At 44.1% G+C, this 20,480-nt stretch overlaps 1 long non-coding RNA gene across 2 annotated transcripts; it reads right to left on the minus strand.

Moving 5' to 3' along the window:
• Positions 1-180: 180 nt before the first annotated feature.
• On the minus strand, positions 181-20,459 carry LOC122237444. 2 transcript variants are annotated; one of them, XR_006216035.1, is made up of 3 exons: positions 20,005-20,459; positions 17,829-18,025; positions 181-235 (listed from the first exon to the last, which is right to left on the minus strand). It is a non-coding gene; the product is annotated as an uncharacterized LOC122237444 (long non-coding RNA). The 2 variants fall into 2 exon arrangements; XR_006216034.1 differs by lacking the exon at positions 181-235 and having other exon boundaries at positions 17,830-18,025; positions 19,904-20,459.
• Between the last annotated feature and the right edge of the window lie 21 nt (positions 20,460-20,480).

Here is a 20,480-nt window from a genome sequence, read left to right on the forward strand (position 1 = left end):
ATTGTAACAAGTACTGGTAAGTTCTGAGTAATCACCGAGTTTACCAAAGTAGCCTTCCTTCTTAAAAAGCAGATTATTCTCAGTGTTTAGTCTCAAATTTAAATAAATATGTCCTTGCTTTAGCAGAAATCGGCATCTTGCAAAGAGTCCAGCCTGTGTTATCTCCTTTTAATCCTCTGATTCGGGGACTTCTTGCACTAGATGTAGAGGATTTTTGTAGATCTTTGCTGAGAACCTAGTAGGAGAGAAAACACCTTTCTTCAGGGGAAAAATACATGAATAAAGTGTCTGGTGGAGGAAAGGGTGATAGGCTTCAACTTAAACTTTTTAAATTACTTTCAGACATCAGAAATGTTAAATGTCACCTGCTTTGTAGTTCGAAGTTAATTAGCAGAGTGTTTTTTTTAAATGTCATTTAGGTTTTAGTAAAATAATTGGGATTGCATTCTAACATTGACGAGCATTGGGGATTTCTATTCAACATACAGTGCAGTGAGCTATGGTTTGTTGATTTTAGATTGGAAAAGAAAAACTACTTTTTGATTGGGGGCAGGATTGGTAGAATACACTCATGTATATCAAACTTAATTATCAGTAGAGACTGTTATTTTTGTTTTTTAAAATCATGAAAAACACTAGAAAGACCATTTAAAGATGTGTAAAATTTCTAGTAGTAAAAATAATTTGAGAAAATCATAATTGTCACTTATTTTTAAATGCACTTATTTTTAAATGTAGTCACTTATTTTAAAAAGCCAAACGTTCAGAAACATTTGAGGGTCTATTACAGGCATGCCATGGGACTGTTTTTGTCAAATTGTGAGCCTGATTTTATTCGGACTGATTATAGGTGAGTGTCATCTGAATATATTAAAATTAACACCTAACTTCATCCTTCTTCATAGTTCAGGAAGATTTTCACTTTAAAATCTGATTAAGGCAGTTACGCTCTAGGTTTTATTCTGACCTACATCTATCCTCTTCCCTTCTCTGATTTGTATTTAATGAGCTTTGCAAGTGGACAGTTACCATGTATGTATATCTTGTGTATTACTATTGAGTTTTGAGGACATTGCAACTAAGTACTTATATAAACCACAGTTAACTTTTTGTGATCCATTCAGCAGGTGCTTAGGGAACCTGGTACCTGAAGATGTGAAGATCATCATCATGAAATCCAGTTTGAAGCCGTCTTGCCATTTACTGCTTATCTACATTTCACTTGCAAATGACTATATGCCTTTAGAACTAATGCCTGAAGGGAATAAGTAATAATAATAAATACCCAGAGAACAAAGCGAAGATTTCCTCCTCTTCCATTTAAAATTATAACACCTTGAGCATATCCATAAGTGGTCCAGCCCTTTTGTTTTACTGACCGGGAACCAGTACTGATTGAATGGATTGTGGTGTCTGATCATGTGCTCTGCCCATTCATATTTAATCCTCTCAAATGCCCTGCCAAGTAAATTTCCCCTTGACTGATAGGGCATCTGATCAGGGTGGGGGGAAATTATCAAAAATTGTGTGTCTATTAAATGGCAGGCCTGGAGTTTGAACTCAGATGCTATACCAAGTTCGTTTCTGTGCCACTAGTCCCCTGCCACAGGTGCTACAGTTTGAAACGTACGGAGTCCAAACAGACCAACTGACTTAGCTGAGGGCCCAGCAACTAACGAACGTTTGGCTTGGAACTAGACAAAAGAACCAGATGCAAATAACCAAATTCTCCGTAATTCTCTACTGGCTAAATTGAAAAGGATTTTCAGTGAAAATTACTCAATTCTTTTGGTCACTCAGATTTAGAAAACGAAGGCTTTAATTTATGCTTCTCTAGTTTTTTTTTTTTTAAAGGTGTGAGCCCTCTGACAACCTTTAGAAAGTAAGGAAATAACATTCGTTGCCAAGCATTTTTTTTGTCATATCTGTGGTTTACTGCGTATGCTTCCCGTTGAATAACAGTCCGTGTTAGTCATGCTCGGTGCTTTGGGCTGCCAGTCCGCTGGCCCAGGCTTCCACTCGTATTGCTGTGTGCGGTCTTGGGCCAACATATTGAGGCCCGACTTTCCCATCTCGACAGGTCCTGTCTTTTTAAGCATCTTCACAAATATAACTCCCAATAAAATCTGGGGGTTAGATTTGTCTGAAAGGACTCCTCTAAAAGGAGGAGAAAGTTGAAGCACAGAAGCTAAGGACGGGTAGTAGCATCAGGGTTTGAACGTGAGTAGGCTGCTTTCAAGCTGGTACTCCTAGATCCTGTGGTACGTTGCGCCCCGCCCCCTTTTTTGGCGGAGATGGAAGCAGTGACAGCCAATCAGTACTTTTCCCAATTTTAGGCTAAAACCAGATACCAGATGATGGGTTGTAGAAACTTAATGGGTCGCTGCCAGCTTTTTTTGGTTAGTTTTTAACAGGATGAAGAATCGAGGCACCTGGCTGGCTCAGTCGGTAGAGTGTGTGACTTGGTCTCGGGGTGGTGAGTTCAAGCCCCGTGTTGGGTGTAAAGCTTACATCAAAAAAATAGCGTGGAAAATATATGGCATGTTAATAAAGGTAATAGTTTGTAAAGTCAGTTTCTGTGAGTAGTGTCATGTAAAATTGAGTTCAAATGAGTTTGGAAACCATTTCTTCTGGGTGATCTTAAAGTTTCTTTGCAATCCATGTTCTAGGACTGTGCGTTGATAATTTTACCGTAGTGAATAATATCCATTTTTAATGGTTGGGGCCTTTCCGCTTACAGCATTTTGATCTTGGCAACACTTTTCTGCTTAGGAATGTGCTGAGCAATGAGTCCATTAATGCCCTTTAGAAAAAAGGGGAGACTCCCACTTTTGAAAGTGGTGTTTTTATTTCACATTGCTTGAAGGATTGTGTAAAGATTAATTCTTTTATCTTTCCTCTCCGACACTTTCTGCAACGTAATCCCAGCCTTGGCCTAAGACTACCAAGGCAGTACTTAAACCCTGGAAACAGGGCAGAGTTAGGATTTACCCAACTAGCAAAGAGGTTTTTTAAGGGCTTTCATGCGATTGGAATTATTCATCGCACTTAAACTCAGGGTTGAGCCTGGAGTAAAAAAAAAAAAAAAAAAAAAGTACAGTAGGCCTCACTACCCTAGGCTCTTAAATTCTTTTGTGTGAGCTGGAATACATCTGTTTCAGGAATATCTGGAGATCTTACTCCTGCTTATCAAAAGGGTGAAGTACTACAACTCGAACTACAGATTTCGTAATTTCCTTGCTAATTCAGACATAAAGCCATCCGCTGTAGGCTCGTTGTTTGCCATGCTGGGCTGTGGGGGGCTGGTTTGGTGCTCTAGTTCGCTAGGGCATTTGCTTTGCTCTTGCTTGTGATATGTGCCCCTGACTGAGGGTAGCTTTCATGGTCATCTAGGCTATTTAGAAGCACCGTGTTGTGGTTATTGATAGATACTTGCCTGTACAAAAGTCCTCATTGTTCTTTCCGTGAGTCTTCTGTTGCTTCCTAGATGTCACTGGTGAAAACTAGAGGAGGTTTGTTTAAAGCCAGCTGAAATTGAACTTAGAGGGCAGCCTAAGGGCTGCCTAAGGAAGCCCTAGAGGGCTTCCACTGCGGTCACATAGAGGAATTAAGCCCTCTTAGTGAGGCTCCGGTTAACGTTATTTCTGAGTGTGGGTGGATGTGTATACTGAGAGTGAGCGTGTGTTGTGAAGCTACCTGCCATTCATTCCACACCAGCTGACTTGAATCAGTCAGGCCCCTGAGGGAGACTTGACCTCTAGTTTCTCATTTTGAGCTCCCATCACCAGGTTTTTTACCATCTGGACTTGGTGAGCGCTCTTTCTCCCTCTTAGACCTGAGGGTCTTCAGACAAGGCTGTGTGTTGCAGCCATTGCCCCTCGACATACGCTGTTCTTTCAGCTATTCTGGAACTCGGATTCACTGGAAAGGTTTTTCTTTTTCTTTTTTTTTTGGTTTATTTTTGAGAGAGAGCACGAGAGCGGGAGGGGTGAGAGAATCCCAAGCAGGCTCCACCGGAACTCGAACCCACGAGCCGTGAGATAGGACCAAAGCAGAAATCAAGAGTCGGATGCTTAACTGACTGAGCCACCCAGGTGCCCCGTCACTGGAAGGATTTCTGAAGACTTGGCATTCTCCGACTCTGCAGCGCCACCACTTGAGAGTTGGCGCTCTGAACGGGACCAGATTGTTAACTCTCCCAGGCTAGACTTGCCTCTTCCCACAACTGCAGAACCTGAGGGCCGGTGACCTAGCGGAAACAGTGGCGGCCTGGAAGCTTAAGGTCTAACTTACGTCTTCCTTCGTTGGTTGTTTGGTTCGTTCGTTCGTCCGTCATCCACCCATCCCTTCACTAACGGAGAGCCTGCTAGGAGCCAAGGACTACTGGGCACTAGAGCTGGGAACTTTCACTCCATAGCTGTAGAGTCCCATCTCTCCTCATCAGCTTTCTTCCCTGTGACAAAGATAGACCCCCTGTTCTGCCCGTGAGCCTCTTTGTGTTAGCATTTCCAAGTGTAAAGGATTTGGAATAGATGCCTGTGGAACACAGGTGGAAAAGAAGTCTAATTTCAGAGTTGGAAAGCTCCAACAAAGTGAAAAGGCTTGCGGATAAGAAAATCGACCACACTTTGAATAGACCTATTGCCCTAGATTTTCAAGGACGCAGACACAAAAAGAAAATGACGGTGTAACTTGGGAATGCAAAGTTATAAAAAAAAAAAATGAAGCTATAGTTTTGCTTCTAATTAGCATTCTCTGATGGAATAAAATGGGGAGAGGTCATTGTGTTAAAATAAGAAGAATCGAGACCCAGAGAACAAGCCAAGAAGAAATGCCTCTGTCTCTCAAGAGTTAACTGGTGAGTGATTGATGGTGCCTCCAGGCCATAACTATCAAATGTTAGCACATCAGGAGTACTTGGAGGGCTTGCTAAAACAGGTTTTGATTTAGGAGGTGTGGGGTAGTGCCCTTAATGTGCCTTTGTAACAAGTTCCCAGGTGATGCTGATGCTGGCCAGGACTTGGTACTTCTAGAACTACTGCTTTAAGGAAGTTTGAACAGTTATTTAAAGCCAAAGTAAAGATCCAGTGAGTTTCACAGCAGGGGAGTAAAGTTAAAGGGTTCTGGGTAGAGCAGCACATTGTGAAGCTAATGAAGGAGAGGGTCTTCCTTTCAGCCGCTGAAATTGATTGGGTTGTATGTGCACAAGAGCACCAGAGGCCCTCTGGATAATTGCCTCTGTCCTTTCATTGCCCATATCAATGATTTTGTATTAAGAGTAAAAACACAAGTTTACTCTTACCCTGATCAAGCAGGTTTTGTGATTTGACAAGATGCTGAGGCGATGAGTTAGTAGACTTGATCCTTAAAGTCTTAGATAAAGAGATTAGGGATCTGGCTGGTATGAGGCCAGAGGTCTACATTCGGTATTAACGGGAAATCAGTGTTGATGGGAGATTGGCCTCAATCTTGAGGCAGGGGGCCCAGGAACTTGTTAGGGCATCTTGTGAGCTAATGGTTCTGTGAGTCTCGGGGTCAAACTGAGGGCCCAATATTCCTATCACAAGCTAGAGCACTTGAATTCCTTCCTCTATTTTTATTCACCAATCCCTCCTGCTCCTAAATTGTTGATTTTAAAGCAAAAGTACAATACGAGTGAGACTTTTAGGAGACCGAATGGGGGCGCCTGGGTGGCTCGGTCAGTTAAGTGTTTGGCTCTTGGTTTTGGCCCAGGTCGTGATCTCTCAGTTTCGTGAGTTCGAGCCCTGCATCGGGCTCTGCACTGGCCACACGGAGCCTGCTTGGGATTCCTTCTCTTCCCCTCTCTCTCTCTGCCCCTCCCCATCTCGCTCTGTCTCTCTCAAAATAAATAAACTTTAAAAAAAGATCTAATAGAAGCAGTAATATGCAGTCATTTAGTATTGTGTTCACATATTTCACGTGCCTTTAGGGTGCAGGGCTGTAGAAAAGATGAAAAGGCTATTTCAGACCAAACCACAAGGGTTTCTTACAGGGTGACATACCCCAAAGTGAGCTCTGCACGTTTTGCTTAAGTTTCTAATAGATCAAATAATGAGAAGGCTGGAGAAATGATGTTCAAGTCTTTGTTGCTCACCTAGTACATTTCCAATCCTGTGTTTGGTAACAGATTTGAAAATCTCTAAGGGCTGGCTTCACCTCTCAAGTGAGGAGATGTGTGTCATGAATGCACGGAACACCAACACGCCAAAACACCGTTCCTGCCCCCACGTAGCGGCTCAACATACTCATCGGTGAATGAAATGGGTGCGGTGTGCTAACAAATGTCAGAGTTTAGGAATGGGATGCGAGTGCAGCCTACGGAAGTGTGGGAAAGTAGGCTCAGGATGCTGGCTACCGTCCGTTTTGCCACCTGCCAGAAGAGTTCCTGGATGTCTGACAAATCCCACGGGTGCTTGTTAGGCGGGTGAAGTGAGATGGCTCTGGATTCGAATCTTGTGACCTTGGGCAAGTCACTTCAAATGTGAACCGGGGATAATGCTTCAAAGGGTTGTTAGAGGATCAGAAGAGAAAATTTATGCATCGTGCATGCAATAGATACCTGATTTTGAGATCCCAGCCCTTCTGCCAGGTGAACAAAACAAGGGATCAGGCAGTGATAGAACTTGGGAGATGTTTCCATAATGTACTGTGTTTCATGCCACGGTATGGTTCTGCCCTAATTCTTTATCATGAAATTATTGCTCTTGGCTGAAGTATTTTAAAGCAAATAACAGGCATTATGTATTTTTTACTCCATAATTCAGTGTACATCTCCTAAGAAATACAATGTCTTCGATAATAATGGCCATTTTCACACCTAACAAAATCACATTCATTCTTTGGCAACGTCTATACAGTTCGTAGTCCTACTGCCTCAGTTGCCTCAAGAATCTATTTTTAGTGATTTGTTGGAATCTGGGTTCAGAGAAGGACCACATGTTGCATTTGTGGCGTTTCACATCTCTTAATCTAGAGCGTGCCTCTTTCTTTGGGTGGGGACGTGGGCTTGTTGCAGAAGCAGGGGTAGGTTCCTTTAGACTGCCTCCCATTTTAGATTTGTCTTTTGCTTCCTTGGGGTTTTATGTAGCTGGTTTCTCTATCCCCCATCCATATCTCCTATAAGTGGAGGTTAGCTCAAGAGGCTGCATTAGATTCAGGTTCAGCTTTTCTGGCAAGAAATCTAGAACTTGTGCTGTGTCAGTGTGGCACATCTAGAGTCGTGCTTGTGGGTCCTTATCAGTACTGCTCCCTATACCTAGCGTGTCCTTTCCTTTTCTGCCTAGCAAGTTCCTATTCATCCTTCAAAACCTTGTTTCTTTGAAGGAAAGCTAGAAGAGACCCCGTTGCTAACTCAATTCAAAGTGAAGAAAAGTTCCTGATAGCTCCAGGGAGATGTCACTTCTAAAGTAGAAATGGGATGCTAATCACTTCCTCCTCAATTCTTCAAAGCTTAAACCACAGTAAGAGAGATCACAAACCCAAATTAGGCTGCCCTCTTTATCTTTCTTTCCTTAAAGAATCTCAAGAGCAAGTATGCCCCTGCATCTCCAGGAGCTAAGAGCTCCTACGGTAAAAGGGAACATTGTATCCTCTCAAGTCTCCCAAAACTCACTTGAATTTTGCCTTAGGGGTTTGACTGCCCTGTTTTTGAGGCACATTGGAGGTGAAAACTGGTGAATAACTGGTGGTCCAGCTGTTCTTTTTGTATATATTGTGCTGCGTGGACGTTCCTGTCACTATCTACTGTTGGACTGCACACTCCTCTGTCAGCCAGCAATCAAAAACTAGCCTGTCTCAGCTGGGGCCCCGTTTTAGGAGTTGTCTAAAGGGTTAACCACCGTTGAAGTGGACAGAGCCCCAAATTGGAGATCAGAGAGGCCTGGGCCATCATTCCTGCTATTAACTTGCTGGGGACTTTGAGAAAATCTCTGAACTTCTTTCTGGAAAGTTCAGAAACACTATGACGATGTTCCAGGAGTATTTCAAACCCTGCTTTGATCTACATAAAATAGGTATTTGCATTGTTTCTGCAAAAGATTCCTTTGGGGGATAGAGTGCTGTGGCTGAAAACAGCATCACCAGACCGGATAACAACTGCATTCTTTTGTATATTTAAAGTTTATGTCTATGTCACTAACTGGAGTTTTGTTTTTTTTTTTTTTTTTTTAAGATTTTTTTTTTTTTTTTAGAGTAATCTCCACACCCAACATGGGGCTCCAACTCAACCCTGAGATCAAGGGTCACATGCTCTACTCACTGAGCCAGCTAGGCTCTGTGGCATCTTTAATGGATGTCTGCTTCGAAATTATTTCTAGAACCAGGCAGAATATAAGTCAATACATAGTTAGATTGTCATATCGACGAAGCATCAAGGGCTGTGCGTGATACCAACAATAAGCCGCAGCGTCAACTTACTTGTCTGATCTGTACTGTACAGAGTAAGCCAATAAATAAATGGTAACGTCCCCCCACACCCACCCCCCAGGCAGCTCTGTTATGTTCTGGCTCTTCAGCGTGACCTGTCCCTCTGAAGCAAAGCACAGGACTGCATGGTGACCATGCAGGTCAGATCAGCAGGTGTCCCTGGTTTTCATGTATAACCTGAACAGCATGGAAGTGAGAGTGCTTCCTTCTGTTGCCTAGATTCTAGGATATTTTTATAAGCAGATCTCATTGATCAAGATCCTAGACCCCGACCTCATGGCTCCCTGCAGCAATGCCGCGGTCAGCTAGGTACGCTGCCCACTGCCCAACTACGGACGCCATTCCCATCAGCTACAACCGGAGTGCCACCCCCTTAGAGCAAAGGAGTCTGGAGCACAGATAACCCCAGCTCTGTCACTTCTTCCTCCTAAACCACATTATGGGTAAAAGATCCGCTTTTGTATAAAAACGATGGGCTCATTCCTTATCTGCCAGGACTCCCCAAGCCTCAATTTGTTTCTTTAATAAACTTACTGAGCACCAACTGTGGATGGGGTTGCACTCCTCGGGCCTCCAGCCAACCTGTTTCCCGAAAACCCCTGAGCTATTTCAAAAGTGTAAAAAGCACTCCCCGAAGATCCCGACGCTCGGTTCAGGGTGCACTTGCCTCCAGCTTTGCTGCTCTGCTCTCAGCCTCCTGCAGCCCGATGCCTCGGTTATCTTACGTGTGACTCAAGACAGGCTCTCTGCCAGCAGGCAGGGCAGAGGGGGAGAAGGGGCAGGAGGCCAGGCACACAGCTACTCCATCGGAGGCTTGGCAAGTGGGCGCAGAGGTTAAATCGCTGGGCTAGGTCAAAAACGTGGGAGTTTCTTGGGGATTTTATTGTTCAACCTCAAGCAAGAAGAAACTGGAATTTGCCCAAAAGCAAAGAACACATCCTTCAAGACTGTTAACCAGTTACTTTATTTTCTGGGAACAGATTCGTGAACTAAGGTTCCTTAAGTGGAGTCAGTCCCCATGCCCAATAAACGTGTTTTCTCTGAACAGTGTATGGGGGCCAGGACACGGAGAGTTTTTCCCCAACTGTGAACAGAAGCAAAGAGCTTGGGTCCATGCCTAGCGTGTGACCTGGCTTCAGGGCTTCTCAGAGAGAATGGAATCAGTTGAAGAATAGCGATTAAATCACTACAGCTTTCATATTAAAATTTAGGAGCCTGGAGGAGAAGGGAGGAGAAGAAAATGTAAACTATTCTCTTCTCTGCTGGCTACCTGACATCATCATCCTCCATCAGAAGGGCTTTGGAAGACCGAATATTTGCAAAATGTGTGGTTTTTCTATTTTTCCTTTTATCATTCTGCTGCTCCAACAAATTGCTTTAAATGCTACAGTTATGGGGCGCCGGGTGGCTCAGTTGGTTAAGCACCGACTTCGGCTCAGGTCATGATCTCACCATCCTGAATTCGGCCCCGCGTCTGGCTCTGTGCTGACAGCTCAGAGCCTGGAGCCTGCTTCCGATTCTGTGTCTCCCTCTCTGCCCCCTTCCCACTCGTACTCTATGCCTCTCTCTCAAATATAAATGAAAACATTACAATTAAAAAAAAATAAAAAACAAAATGCTACAGTTATTTTCCCATATTGCTACCTGACAACATCAGCCTCTCATTAAATCCCTACAAGGTTGGTACTCTTCACTCCCTATTTTAAACACGAGGTAACTTGTCAAAGTAATTGCCAAGTGTTCAAGTCCAGGCTGTGTGGCTGCAAAGTCCATGCCCTCCTTTCTAAGCCACAATGAAATCCTCAAAGAACAGAGCAGAAACTTAGCAATTATGGTATAATAAAGGATGAGATGTAGCTCCTGGACCAGTCCGCATTGGTCCTTCTGCCCCCTTTGCTAGGAGGGTTGCTGTCGCAACGACATAGCATTTGGAAGAACCTGGGGAAAGTGCTGGATACTGTTGAAATTTATTAAATCCGCCTCAAAGCTTCACTTAGTTGGGTTTGGATTAGGGGATTGACTAATCCTCAGGGTGCAGTAAAAATTGTCTCCATGGGGCACCCGGGTGGCTCAGTCGGTTAAGGCTCCGACTTTGGCTCAGGTCATGATCTCACTGTCAGTCCGTTCGAGCCCTGCGTCGGGCTCAGTGCTGACAGCTCAGAGCCTGGAGCCTGTTTCGGATTCTGTGTCTCCCTCTCTCTCTGCCCCTCCCCTGCTCATGCTGTCTCTGTCTCTCTCTCTCTCTCTCTCAAAAATAAATATTAAAAAAAAAATTTTTTTTAATTGTCTCCTAAACTCTGCTGGTTAACTGTTCTCTGCCTACTCTTTTTCCATTACCCTGGAATCTTCAAAAGGTGACAAGTGCGAAAAACTGGTCCCAGAGACCTGGAATCTACAACAATAGCTTAAGTTGGCCACTGAAGTGTGGTTAGGTTTTTGATAGCTAGAACTATGTTCTGGGCAAGAGGAATTTCAGAAGAAAAGGCAAAGGGGGAAGAAACCCCCTGGTGTTTGCCATGAGCTTATGGGTCTGTGAGGTCTGTGTAACACATTATCATAAACCCAGTGGCTTCAAACAGAAGAAGTTTATTCTCTCACAGTCCTGTAGGTCAGAAGTCCAAAAATCAAAGTTGTCAGCGGGGCCATTCTGCCTCTGAAGGCTCTAGGAGAGAGTCTTGCCTCCCTCTTCCTGGCTTCTGGTAGTTGTGGGCAACCCTTGGTCATTCTTGGCTTGTGGCTGCATTACTCCAACTTGTTCTTGTTCTTGTTCTTTTTTTTTTTTTTTTAAAGTAAACTTGGGATGCCTGGGTGGCTCAGTGAAGCATCCGACCTCAGCTCAGGTCATGATCTCCCGGTCCATGAGTTCGAACCCTGTGTCGGGCTCTATGCTGACAGATCAGAGCCTGGAGCCTGCTTCAGGAAGATTCTGTGTCTTCCTCTCTTTCTGCCCCTCCCCCGCTCATGCTCTGTTTCTCTCAAATAAATAAATGTTAAAAAAAAAAAATGTAAACTCTATGCCCATCCTGGGGCTCAAGCTCATAACCCTGAGCTCAAGAATCGCACCGACTGAGCCAGCCAGGTGCCCCTACTTCAACTTTTGCCTCAACATCATTACATGGGGTGTGTGGGGGGGGGGCTTCTCTTTCATATGCACACTAGTCCTTGGATTTAGGGCCCATCGCAATCCAGGAACACCAACTCTCAGCTTGATTAAATCTGCAAAGACGTTATTACCAAGTAAGGTCACATTTGCAAATACCGAAGGTTAGGACTTGAACCTATCTTTTGGAGATGATACGATTCTACCCACTCCAAGCATTAAAATGGTCTCATTTATTTGATTAAAAATGGGAAATTGTGGGATATCTAGCTGTCAGATAACTTACTGATAGTTATTGAATAAATACTGTTGAATTCCTTATGCACAGCAGTGTTACTTGCTATGGAAGGCAGCAGGATCCTTGCCTTAGGAATTTTGCTCTGGTGAAGAAAAGTAAAATATCAGTAGACAACAAGACAGGTTAAAGCAAATATTGACGATAAAAGAAGCAAGAAACATGCCATGAGAAGACATTAAGCCAGTGCTCCCTAGACCAGTAGAGGTGTTGGTGGAGGACAACCAGAGGCAAGAAAGTCACTTCAGAAGCTGTTAGACCAGTACAGAGGGGAGGTAGTGAGGGATCCCGCCGGACAATTACCTTGGACACCAATTAAGCAACCTCAACTAGTGCTTCCCTACAGAATGAAATATTTTGAAACAACTTTATGAAATCTAAAGAGTATAAAGTTGGGGCTCCTGGGTGGCTCAGTCGGTTGAGTGTCTGATTTTGGCTTGGGTCATGATCTCATAGTTTGGGAGTTCGAGACCCATGTCAGGCTCAGTGCTGACAGCTCTGAGCCTGGAGCCTGGTTCGGATTCTGTGTCTCCCTCTCTGCCCCTCCCCTGCTTGAAGTCTGTCTTATTCTCTCTCAAAAATAAACAAACATTAATGAAAAGAAAGAGTAAAAAGTTAATGTAGTTGAGGCAACTGGCTGGCCCAGTCAGAAGAGCGTTCGACTCTTGATCTCAGGGTCTTGAGTTTGAGCCCCACCTTGTGTGCAGGGATTACTAAAAAATAAATAAACTGAAAAAAAAAAAGTTAACTTTTTAGCTAAATGCAGTGTGGTACCCTGAGTTGGACTGGGAAACAGAAAAAGAACATTAGTGCTAAACTGTGTGATCTAATTAGTGCTTGCTAGGGGCTGGGAGGTGGGGGTAATGGACAGTGTGGGTGTGAATTTCTCTTTGGGGTGATTAAAATGTTCTCGAACCAGATAGTGGTGATGGTTGTACAAATACTGAATGTACTGAATGTCACTAATGGTAAATTTTATGTGTTTGATCACTATTTTGAAAGGCCATAAAAAGATACATTGTCCTTAAAATTGTGAAATCCGATGTTAATTTTTTAGTTTTGACAAATATACTATGATTATGTAAGATGTGAACATTAGGGGAAGCGGAGTGATGAGTATGTGGGAACTGTGTGCAAACTTTGTAAATTTTCTGTAAATCTAAAATTATTCCAGGGGCGCCTGGGTGGCTCAGTCGGTTAAGTGGCCGACTTCGGCTCAGGTCATGATCTCACAGTCCGTGAGTTCGGGCCCCGCGTCGGGCTCTGTGCTGACAGCTCAGAGCCTGGAGCCTGTTTCAGATTCTGTGTCTCCCTCTCTCTGACCCTCCCCTGTTCATGCTCTGTCTCTCCCTGTCTCAAAAATAAATAAAAAAAATGTTTAAAAAAAAATTAAAAAAATAAATAAATAAAATTATTCCAAAGTGAACATTCTATTTTAAAGAATTGACGTGCAAAAACTGCCTGAATCCAGTATTGTTTTTAGGCCAATATCACATTGTGTGTGTTTTTGTTTCTATGTACCTTTCATCTTTGAAATAGAAGTCCTTTGAGGGCAAATGTTGAATGTCGGTCTCTTTGGTACCATTTTTCACCCCAGCTTTATTGAGGCATAATCAACAAATACAAACTGTGTATTTAAGGTGTACAACATGACGATTTGATATACCTATACGTTGTGAGATGCTTTCCACAATCAAGCTAATAACATGTTTATTACCTCACAGAGTTAATTTTTTGTGTGTGTGGTGAAGAACACATACTCTCAGCAAATTTCAAGTATACAATACAGTATTAACTAGTCACCATACTGTATATTAGATCCCCCGGAACTTACTCATTTTGTTTTTTAATGTTTATTTATTTTTGAAAGACAGACCGGGGTGGAGGGGGGGAGGGGCACAGAGAGAGGGAGACACAGAATCCAAAGGAGGCTCCAGGCTCCGAGCCGTCAGCACAGAGCCCCACGCGGGGCTCGAACCCACGAGTCATGAGATCATGACCTAAATCAAAGTCGGAAGCTCAACCGACTGAGCCACCCAGGTGCCCTGGAACTTACTCATTTAAAAACTGAAAGTTCGAGGCACCTGGGTGGCTCAGCTGGTTGACCTTCCGACTTCGATTCAGGTCATGATCTCAGGACTTGTGGGTCTGAGACCCGTGTGGGGCTCTGTGCTGACGGCTCAGCCTGGAGTCTGCTTCGGATTCGGTGTCCCTCTCTCGGCCCCTCCCCGACTCATGCTCTCTCTCTCTCAAAAAATGAATAAACATTAAGAGAAAAAAAAAGAGGGCACCTGGGTAGCTCAGTCGGTTAAGTGTCTGACTTTGGCTCAGGTCATGATCTTGTAGTTCATGGGATCGAGCCCCATGTCAGGCTCTGTGCTGACAGTTCAGAGTCTGGATCCTGCTTCAGATTCTGTATCTCCCTCTTTCTCTGCCCCTCTCCTGGTCGCACTCAGTCTGTCTCTCCCTCTCTTAAAAATAAACATTAAAAATTGAAAAAGAAAAAGAAAAAGAGTCCCTTCCTTAAAAAAATGAATGAAACTGAAAGTTTGTTTCTTTTTTTTTAAGTTTGTTTATTTTGAGAGAGAGAGAGAGAGAGAGAGAGAGAGAGAGACAGAACACGTGAACAGAGGAAAGGCAAACAGAGAATCCCAAGCAGGCTCCATGCTGTCAGTGCAGAGCTCGACACAAGGCTCTGTCTCACAAACTGAGATCAGGACCTGAGCCAAAATCAAGAGTTGGACCGACACTCAATGGACTGAGTCACCCAGGCACCCTGAAAGTCTGTGCCTTTGACCAACATGTCCCATTCCCACCCCTCCCATCCCAGCCCCTGGCAACTACTATTCTACTCTCTGCTTCTTTGAGTTTGCCTTTTTAAAAATTCCACGTATGAGTGGCTTTATACATATACAGTATTTGTCTTTCTGTGTTGGATTCCTTTCACTTAGCACGATGCCCTCCAGTTTCATTCATGTTGTTGCAAATGGTAGGATTTCCATTTTTAAGGTTGAATAATATTCCATTGTATGTGTATACCACATTTTCTTTATCCAGCCTTCTGCCCATGAATACTTAGGTTGTTTCTGTACCTTGGCTATTGTAAATAATGCTACAGTGAACATGAGGGTGTGGATATGTGTTTGAGACAGCGATTTCATTGCCTTTGGGGATATTCTCCTTAAAAAAATACCAGTAGAATTACCGGATTTTAAACATTCAACAACTGAGTTCTGTTTTTCTGAAAAGTGCTAAATAGAACAGGTTTTCAATTAAGGTCGCTGGCCACTGAAGATCTGGAGGGTAATTGGCGATAGCCTCCTCTCTGGGGCCTGTCAACCCAAGAGTAATGACTTATGGCCACTTTAGACCTGAGGTAATTTCAAACCAGCACAAGTTTCCATTTTTTCTCTTTATCCAATCTACTCTCTGTGTTCAGTTATTCATGTGGTTCAATTACTCTGAGATCTCAAGGGAGAGAGAAGGGATTTAAGAACAAAAAGAACCAACACAGCTCCCTTTTTTCTTTAAAAAAAAAATTTTTTTTTAACGTTTATTTATTTTTGAGGCAGAGAGACAGAGCATGAACGGGGGAGGGGTAGAGAGAGAGGGAGACACAGAATCGGAAGCAGGCTCCAGGCTCTGAGCCATCAGCCCAGAGCCCGACGCGGGGCTCGAACTCACGGACCGCGAGATCGTGACCTGAGCTGAAGTCAGACGCCTAATCTACTGAGCCACCCAGGCACCCCATAGCTCCCTTTTTTTTATGGCATATGATATATATATATATATAGGCAGTATGATACCTCTGCTCACAATGTCCAGTGATTCACTACAAATAATCCCGTCATAAAGAGTCCTAATAAGAAAAAGTCATAAGGGGTGCCTGGGTGGCTCAGTCGGTTAAACATCCGACTTCAGCTCAGGTCATTATCTCACGGTTTGTGAGTTCGAGCCCCACGTCGGGCTCTCTGCTGACGGCTCAGAGCCTGGAGCCTGCTTTGGATTCTCTGTCTCCCTCTCTCTCGGGCCCTCCCCAGTTTGCACTCTGTCTCTCTCTGTCTTTCAAAAATGAATAAATGTTAAAACATTTTTTTAATAAAAAGTCATGAAAATAAAGTGTGTGGGGGGGGCGGGGAGAGGAGGGAGGAAAAAAGAAATGGTTACTAAAATTTTAGAAATGAATCTCCTTGAAATAATATTTTCAATGAAATGATTTGTTTTCTTCTCGCATTGAACCTGGGGGGAAATATTATTCCAGTTTCTATCAGGCCTGGTTCTTTTTTTGCCCATTAAAAAAATCCAGAAAAGAATCATCTGTTTATCAGTGAGGATCCTCAAATATTCTGCTCTGCTCCATGCGTGGTATATTTTTCATGTTTCTTTCTAAAAGACCCTGCAATGGGTTAAAATTTCTGAACTGAAATCTTGGAATCTAGAATTCTTGGTGTATAACTTTGTATATAGTCGTGTTCCAGGAATGGCGTTTGTTATCTGATGGAGATTTGTGAATTGATTCACGTTTCTTGAAGTAAGTGCTAGCTTTACAGAGACTTGTTCACTGGCAAAAAAAAAAAAAAAAAGCGTACAGATGTAGGAATAATTAGCATTTTAGAAATGGAGTGAGGAAGGCACTATTCATCTATAAGTACTGGTGGGATTAGGACAGAGAGTGGCTAATAAGAGAAATAGAGCTAGGATGACAGAAGAAGTAAAAAAAAAAAAAACAAAAAAAAAACACAACTCATTTAGAACCAAACAGCTATCTCTCTGATCATTTAGACAAAAGATCTTACCAACACTTGTGTGGATTTGGTAGTTATCTCCAGAACCAGATGTGGCTATATGCATTTAGTATTTGTAAGTATTTTACTTTTTATATTTTAACATTTTTTTTTTAATGGTTATTTTTGACAGAGAGAGCATGAGGGAGGGAGGGACAGAGATAGAGAGAGACACAGAATCCGAAGCAGGCTCCAGGCTCCGAGCCGTCAGCACAGAGCCCCATGCGGGGCTCGAACTCAAAAACAGTGAGATCATGAGTGAGATCATAACCTGAGCTGAAGTCAGACGCCCAATTGACTGAGCCACCCAGACACCCCATTACTTTTTATATTTTATTCTCAAGTTCACTTGCATTAAGTATATAAATTATAAACAATTCAGTTTATAGCAGATCAGTGAATCTCAAGTATCTTTTACTTATCTTTATTGAATTCTAAATTAAAGGAACCACTTCTGGTGTTAAGGAAAGGAACCTAGTGTTGCAGGATTTTTTTACCACAATCCCTAGGATTCGTTGTCTCGCCGCTTGGAAGAATGGAGAGGTGGACACAGAATGAGCAGCGGGCAAAAGTTTATTAGAGTATAAGATTAGAAAGGGAGAATAGTAGGAAAGCTCTCTTTACAGAGAGGGGACTTGTGAAAGCGAATGCCTGTGACTCTAGACAAGGGTCCTTGTTTTATAAGGTTATCGTCAGCGCCCACCTCCCCGTCCCCCTTGTTCCTCCCCAGGTCCTAACCCTATTGGGCGGATAGCTCTGGGTGTTGGCTTGTCCATTCCTGATTGGCTCCTGTCCATTGAACGAGGGGTGGCCTATGGCCTCACTTAGGTCTTTTGTCAAACTCCTGAGGGGAACCCTGAGGGGGAGTAGGTGGGGTCTTACAGTCTTAAGAGGAAACTTGAGGGGGTTTGCTGTGTTCAGACACGCCCAGCATTATTCCAAAATGGGTGTCCCCCCCCCCCCCCCCCCCCCGGACCTCAGGCTCTAATCTTTCCCTCTCTGCCTAGTGAAACCTATTGTCTCCTATCATACTAGTCAACCTGCTCCTGTATTTTTTTAAAAGCAGGCCCTATGCCCAATGTGGGGCTTGAACTCATGACCCTGAGATCAAGAGTCACGTGCTCTCTAGACTGAGCCGGCCCGGTGCCCCTGGCTGTAGTTTTTTTAAGTGGATAATAGTGGCTGTGTAACAAATGACCCCTACCTTAGGAGCTTAAAGCGATGTTTATTCTCTCCCCAAGTGTCTGAGGGTCAGGAATCAGGGAATGGCTTAGTTCAGCGTTTCTGCCTCAGGGTCTCCAGAGGTTGCTGTCAAGCTGTCGGGCTGAGGGACTGTGGTCACCTCATAGCTCGCCGAGGGCTGGAGAATTCACTTCCAAGGGGATCTTCAGCAAGTCTGACCTAAGAGAGAGTGAGCAAGCCAAGTGAGCGCATCAGATGCAAGACGCAGTCTCTCACAATCTTGGCAGTGAAATACCATCACTTCTGCTGTATGCTGTTGGTCACACAGACCCACTCTGGGCCCAGTGTTGAAGGGGGTTGGCTATACAAGAGTGTGCGTATCAGGAAGCAGGGATCACTGGGGGCTACTGAGAGGCCAGTGGCCATGGAAGCTACCAGATCTCTGATATTTATATCCCATTGGGTAAATCTGAAAGAAGGACTTTTACCAAATTCAATTTTAAAAGTTGTTTATATTATGCTGGAAATTTCATCCTTTCATCCTGATCAATTCTTTTTGGGATAAGAGAATAAAAGCTTGGAGACAACTGGCTCAGACTCCTAGTTTTCCTATCCAGTATGTCCCTCTTATCATGTTCCTCTCTTTACCTCCCCCACGTGGTGCTCATTCATCTTATTTTACTTACTTATCTTATGGACAATGAGAAATGAAAGACAAACATCAAATTGGAATTTGGGTCCTGATTTGTAAACGGGAGAGATTGCTTCGAATTCCTGAAAATCTAGGACTTCTGGATATGAAAAAGAAAGTAGACCAGGAGCTTCACTTTTACCGGGCCACTGGGCAGGCATAGCTGGTAAAGCAGAAGACTCCTGGATTGTGAGTTCAAGCCCCACACTGGACATGGAACCTACCTAAAAAAAAGGGCTGCCCGGGTGGCTCAGTTGTTTAAGCATCTGACTTCGGCTCAGGGCATGATCTTGCGGTTTATGGGTTTGAGTCCCGCTTCGGGCTCTGTGCTGACAGCTTGGAGCCTGGAGCCTGCTTCGAATTCTTTGTCTCCCTCTCTCTCTGCCCCTCCCCTGGTTGCACTCTGTGTCTCTCTCTCTTTCAAAAATAAATAAACACTAAAAAAATTAAAAATGGCATTTATGAAACATAGCTTAAGTGTTTTCTATGAGCAAGTGTAGAGCCGTGGAAGACACCAAAAGAATATAAATGAAGATCTAAATAAAGTTTATAAGCTGGAGAGTATGGTGCCTAGGTGTTCAGGAAAAAAAAAAAATTGTACACAATGGTCACATTTTTTTGGGAAACAATTTTTTTACTTTTAAAAAATGTTTTATTTTTATTTTGGGAGAGTGCACACAAGCAGGGGAAGGGCAGAGAGAGAGAGGGAGGCAGAAGATCCAAAGTGGGCTCTGCTCTGACAGCAGAGAGCCCCGATGCACAACTCGAACTCTTGACTCGTGAGACCATGACCCTAGCCGAAGTCGGATGCTCAAGTGACGGCCACCCAAGATACAATTTTTTCTTAAGTCGGGTACAATTTGCAGAGGCAAAATTCTGCCTACCTTTGACTAGGCACGCCATCAGTGTTTCTATTTAATGAAGGCCTACCTCAGATGAACCAGTTGGGAGGTAAACCAAAAATGCACAAAGCCAGTGACTATGGATAACAACGGTTGGAAAAGATGCTGAGATTTTACTAAGGCCCTACCACAATGAACCTAAATTTAAACCATCGTTTGTGTATTTTATTAGGAGCCAGCCTTGAAAGTTCACCAAGCAAGGCTATATTCTATTCCCAACAAGTTATCACTTCATAATGGAGAAAAGGCTGTTCCACTCACTCTCAAGTGGGAAATGTGTTATGTCCTACTTGTATAAATTTTAGTTGAACCAAAATAGCAATACGCATCAAATGTTATTAGAATGTTTTCTTCAATACTATAAACACCCAACTACTAAAATTATGCGAAGGATTGCAACACAAGATACAAACTGCTTTGGGAACTCTCCAATCTAAGCTAAACGAACCAAGCAGGACTGACTTTTTAGAAAGTTGGCTGGAAGATTCTAGCTTCTGTACTCACAGATGTGGAGGAGTTAGGGCTAGGATTCCAGTTTCCGTAAAAGCTTGCAGACCCTCTACCTACAGCGGGGCCAACGAGAAAACTCGCGTCCAGAAGGCTACCTTTCATTTCCCGCCACCAAGCCTTGTTGATCACGAGGGACGCCGCCGGTGGCCGCACGTTAGGCGCGGACGGCCCGCCTGGACACCCCACTTGCGTCCGGGAGGCTGGTCTCCCAGGACCCTGGCGCGTGGACAGAGATTCTCCCGGGTCAGAAGCTGGGCCGCCTCCAACCGGCGTCCCAGCCCAGGCGCCCCTCGCGGTAGGCCCTGGGCCGCAGGGCGCTTTCTACAGCCGTGGAGTGAAAAGCGTAACGGGGATCCTAACCAGACGTGGGACTCAGACGACGGAGGCGGCCCGACGCGCCTCTGAGGGCCTAGTCACGAGCTCCCGCCTCCCTCGCGGCGGTCACCCGAGGACAGAGGCGAGGCCCGGATGGGTCGAGTCGGGCCGTGTAGGCGCCGGCCGCGCCCCTGGGGAGACGGAGCGGGAGGGCGGACGGGCGCTGAGGGGGCGGGGCGCCAGCACGGGGCGGGGC

This window comes from Panthera tigris, chromosome A3 (assembly GCF_018350195.1).
Source record: "Panthera tigris isolate Pti1 chromosome A3, P.tigris_Pti1_mat1.1, whole genome shotgun sequence".
Lineage (NCBI taxonomy): Eukaryota > Metazoa > Chordata > Mammalia > Carnivora > Felidae > Panthera > Panthera tigris.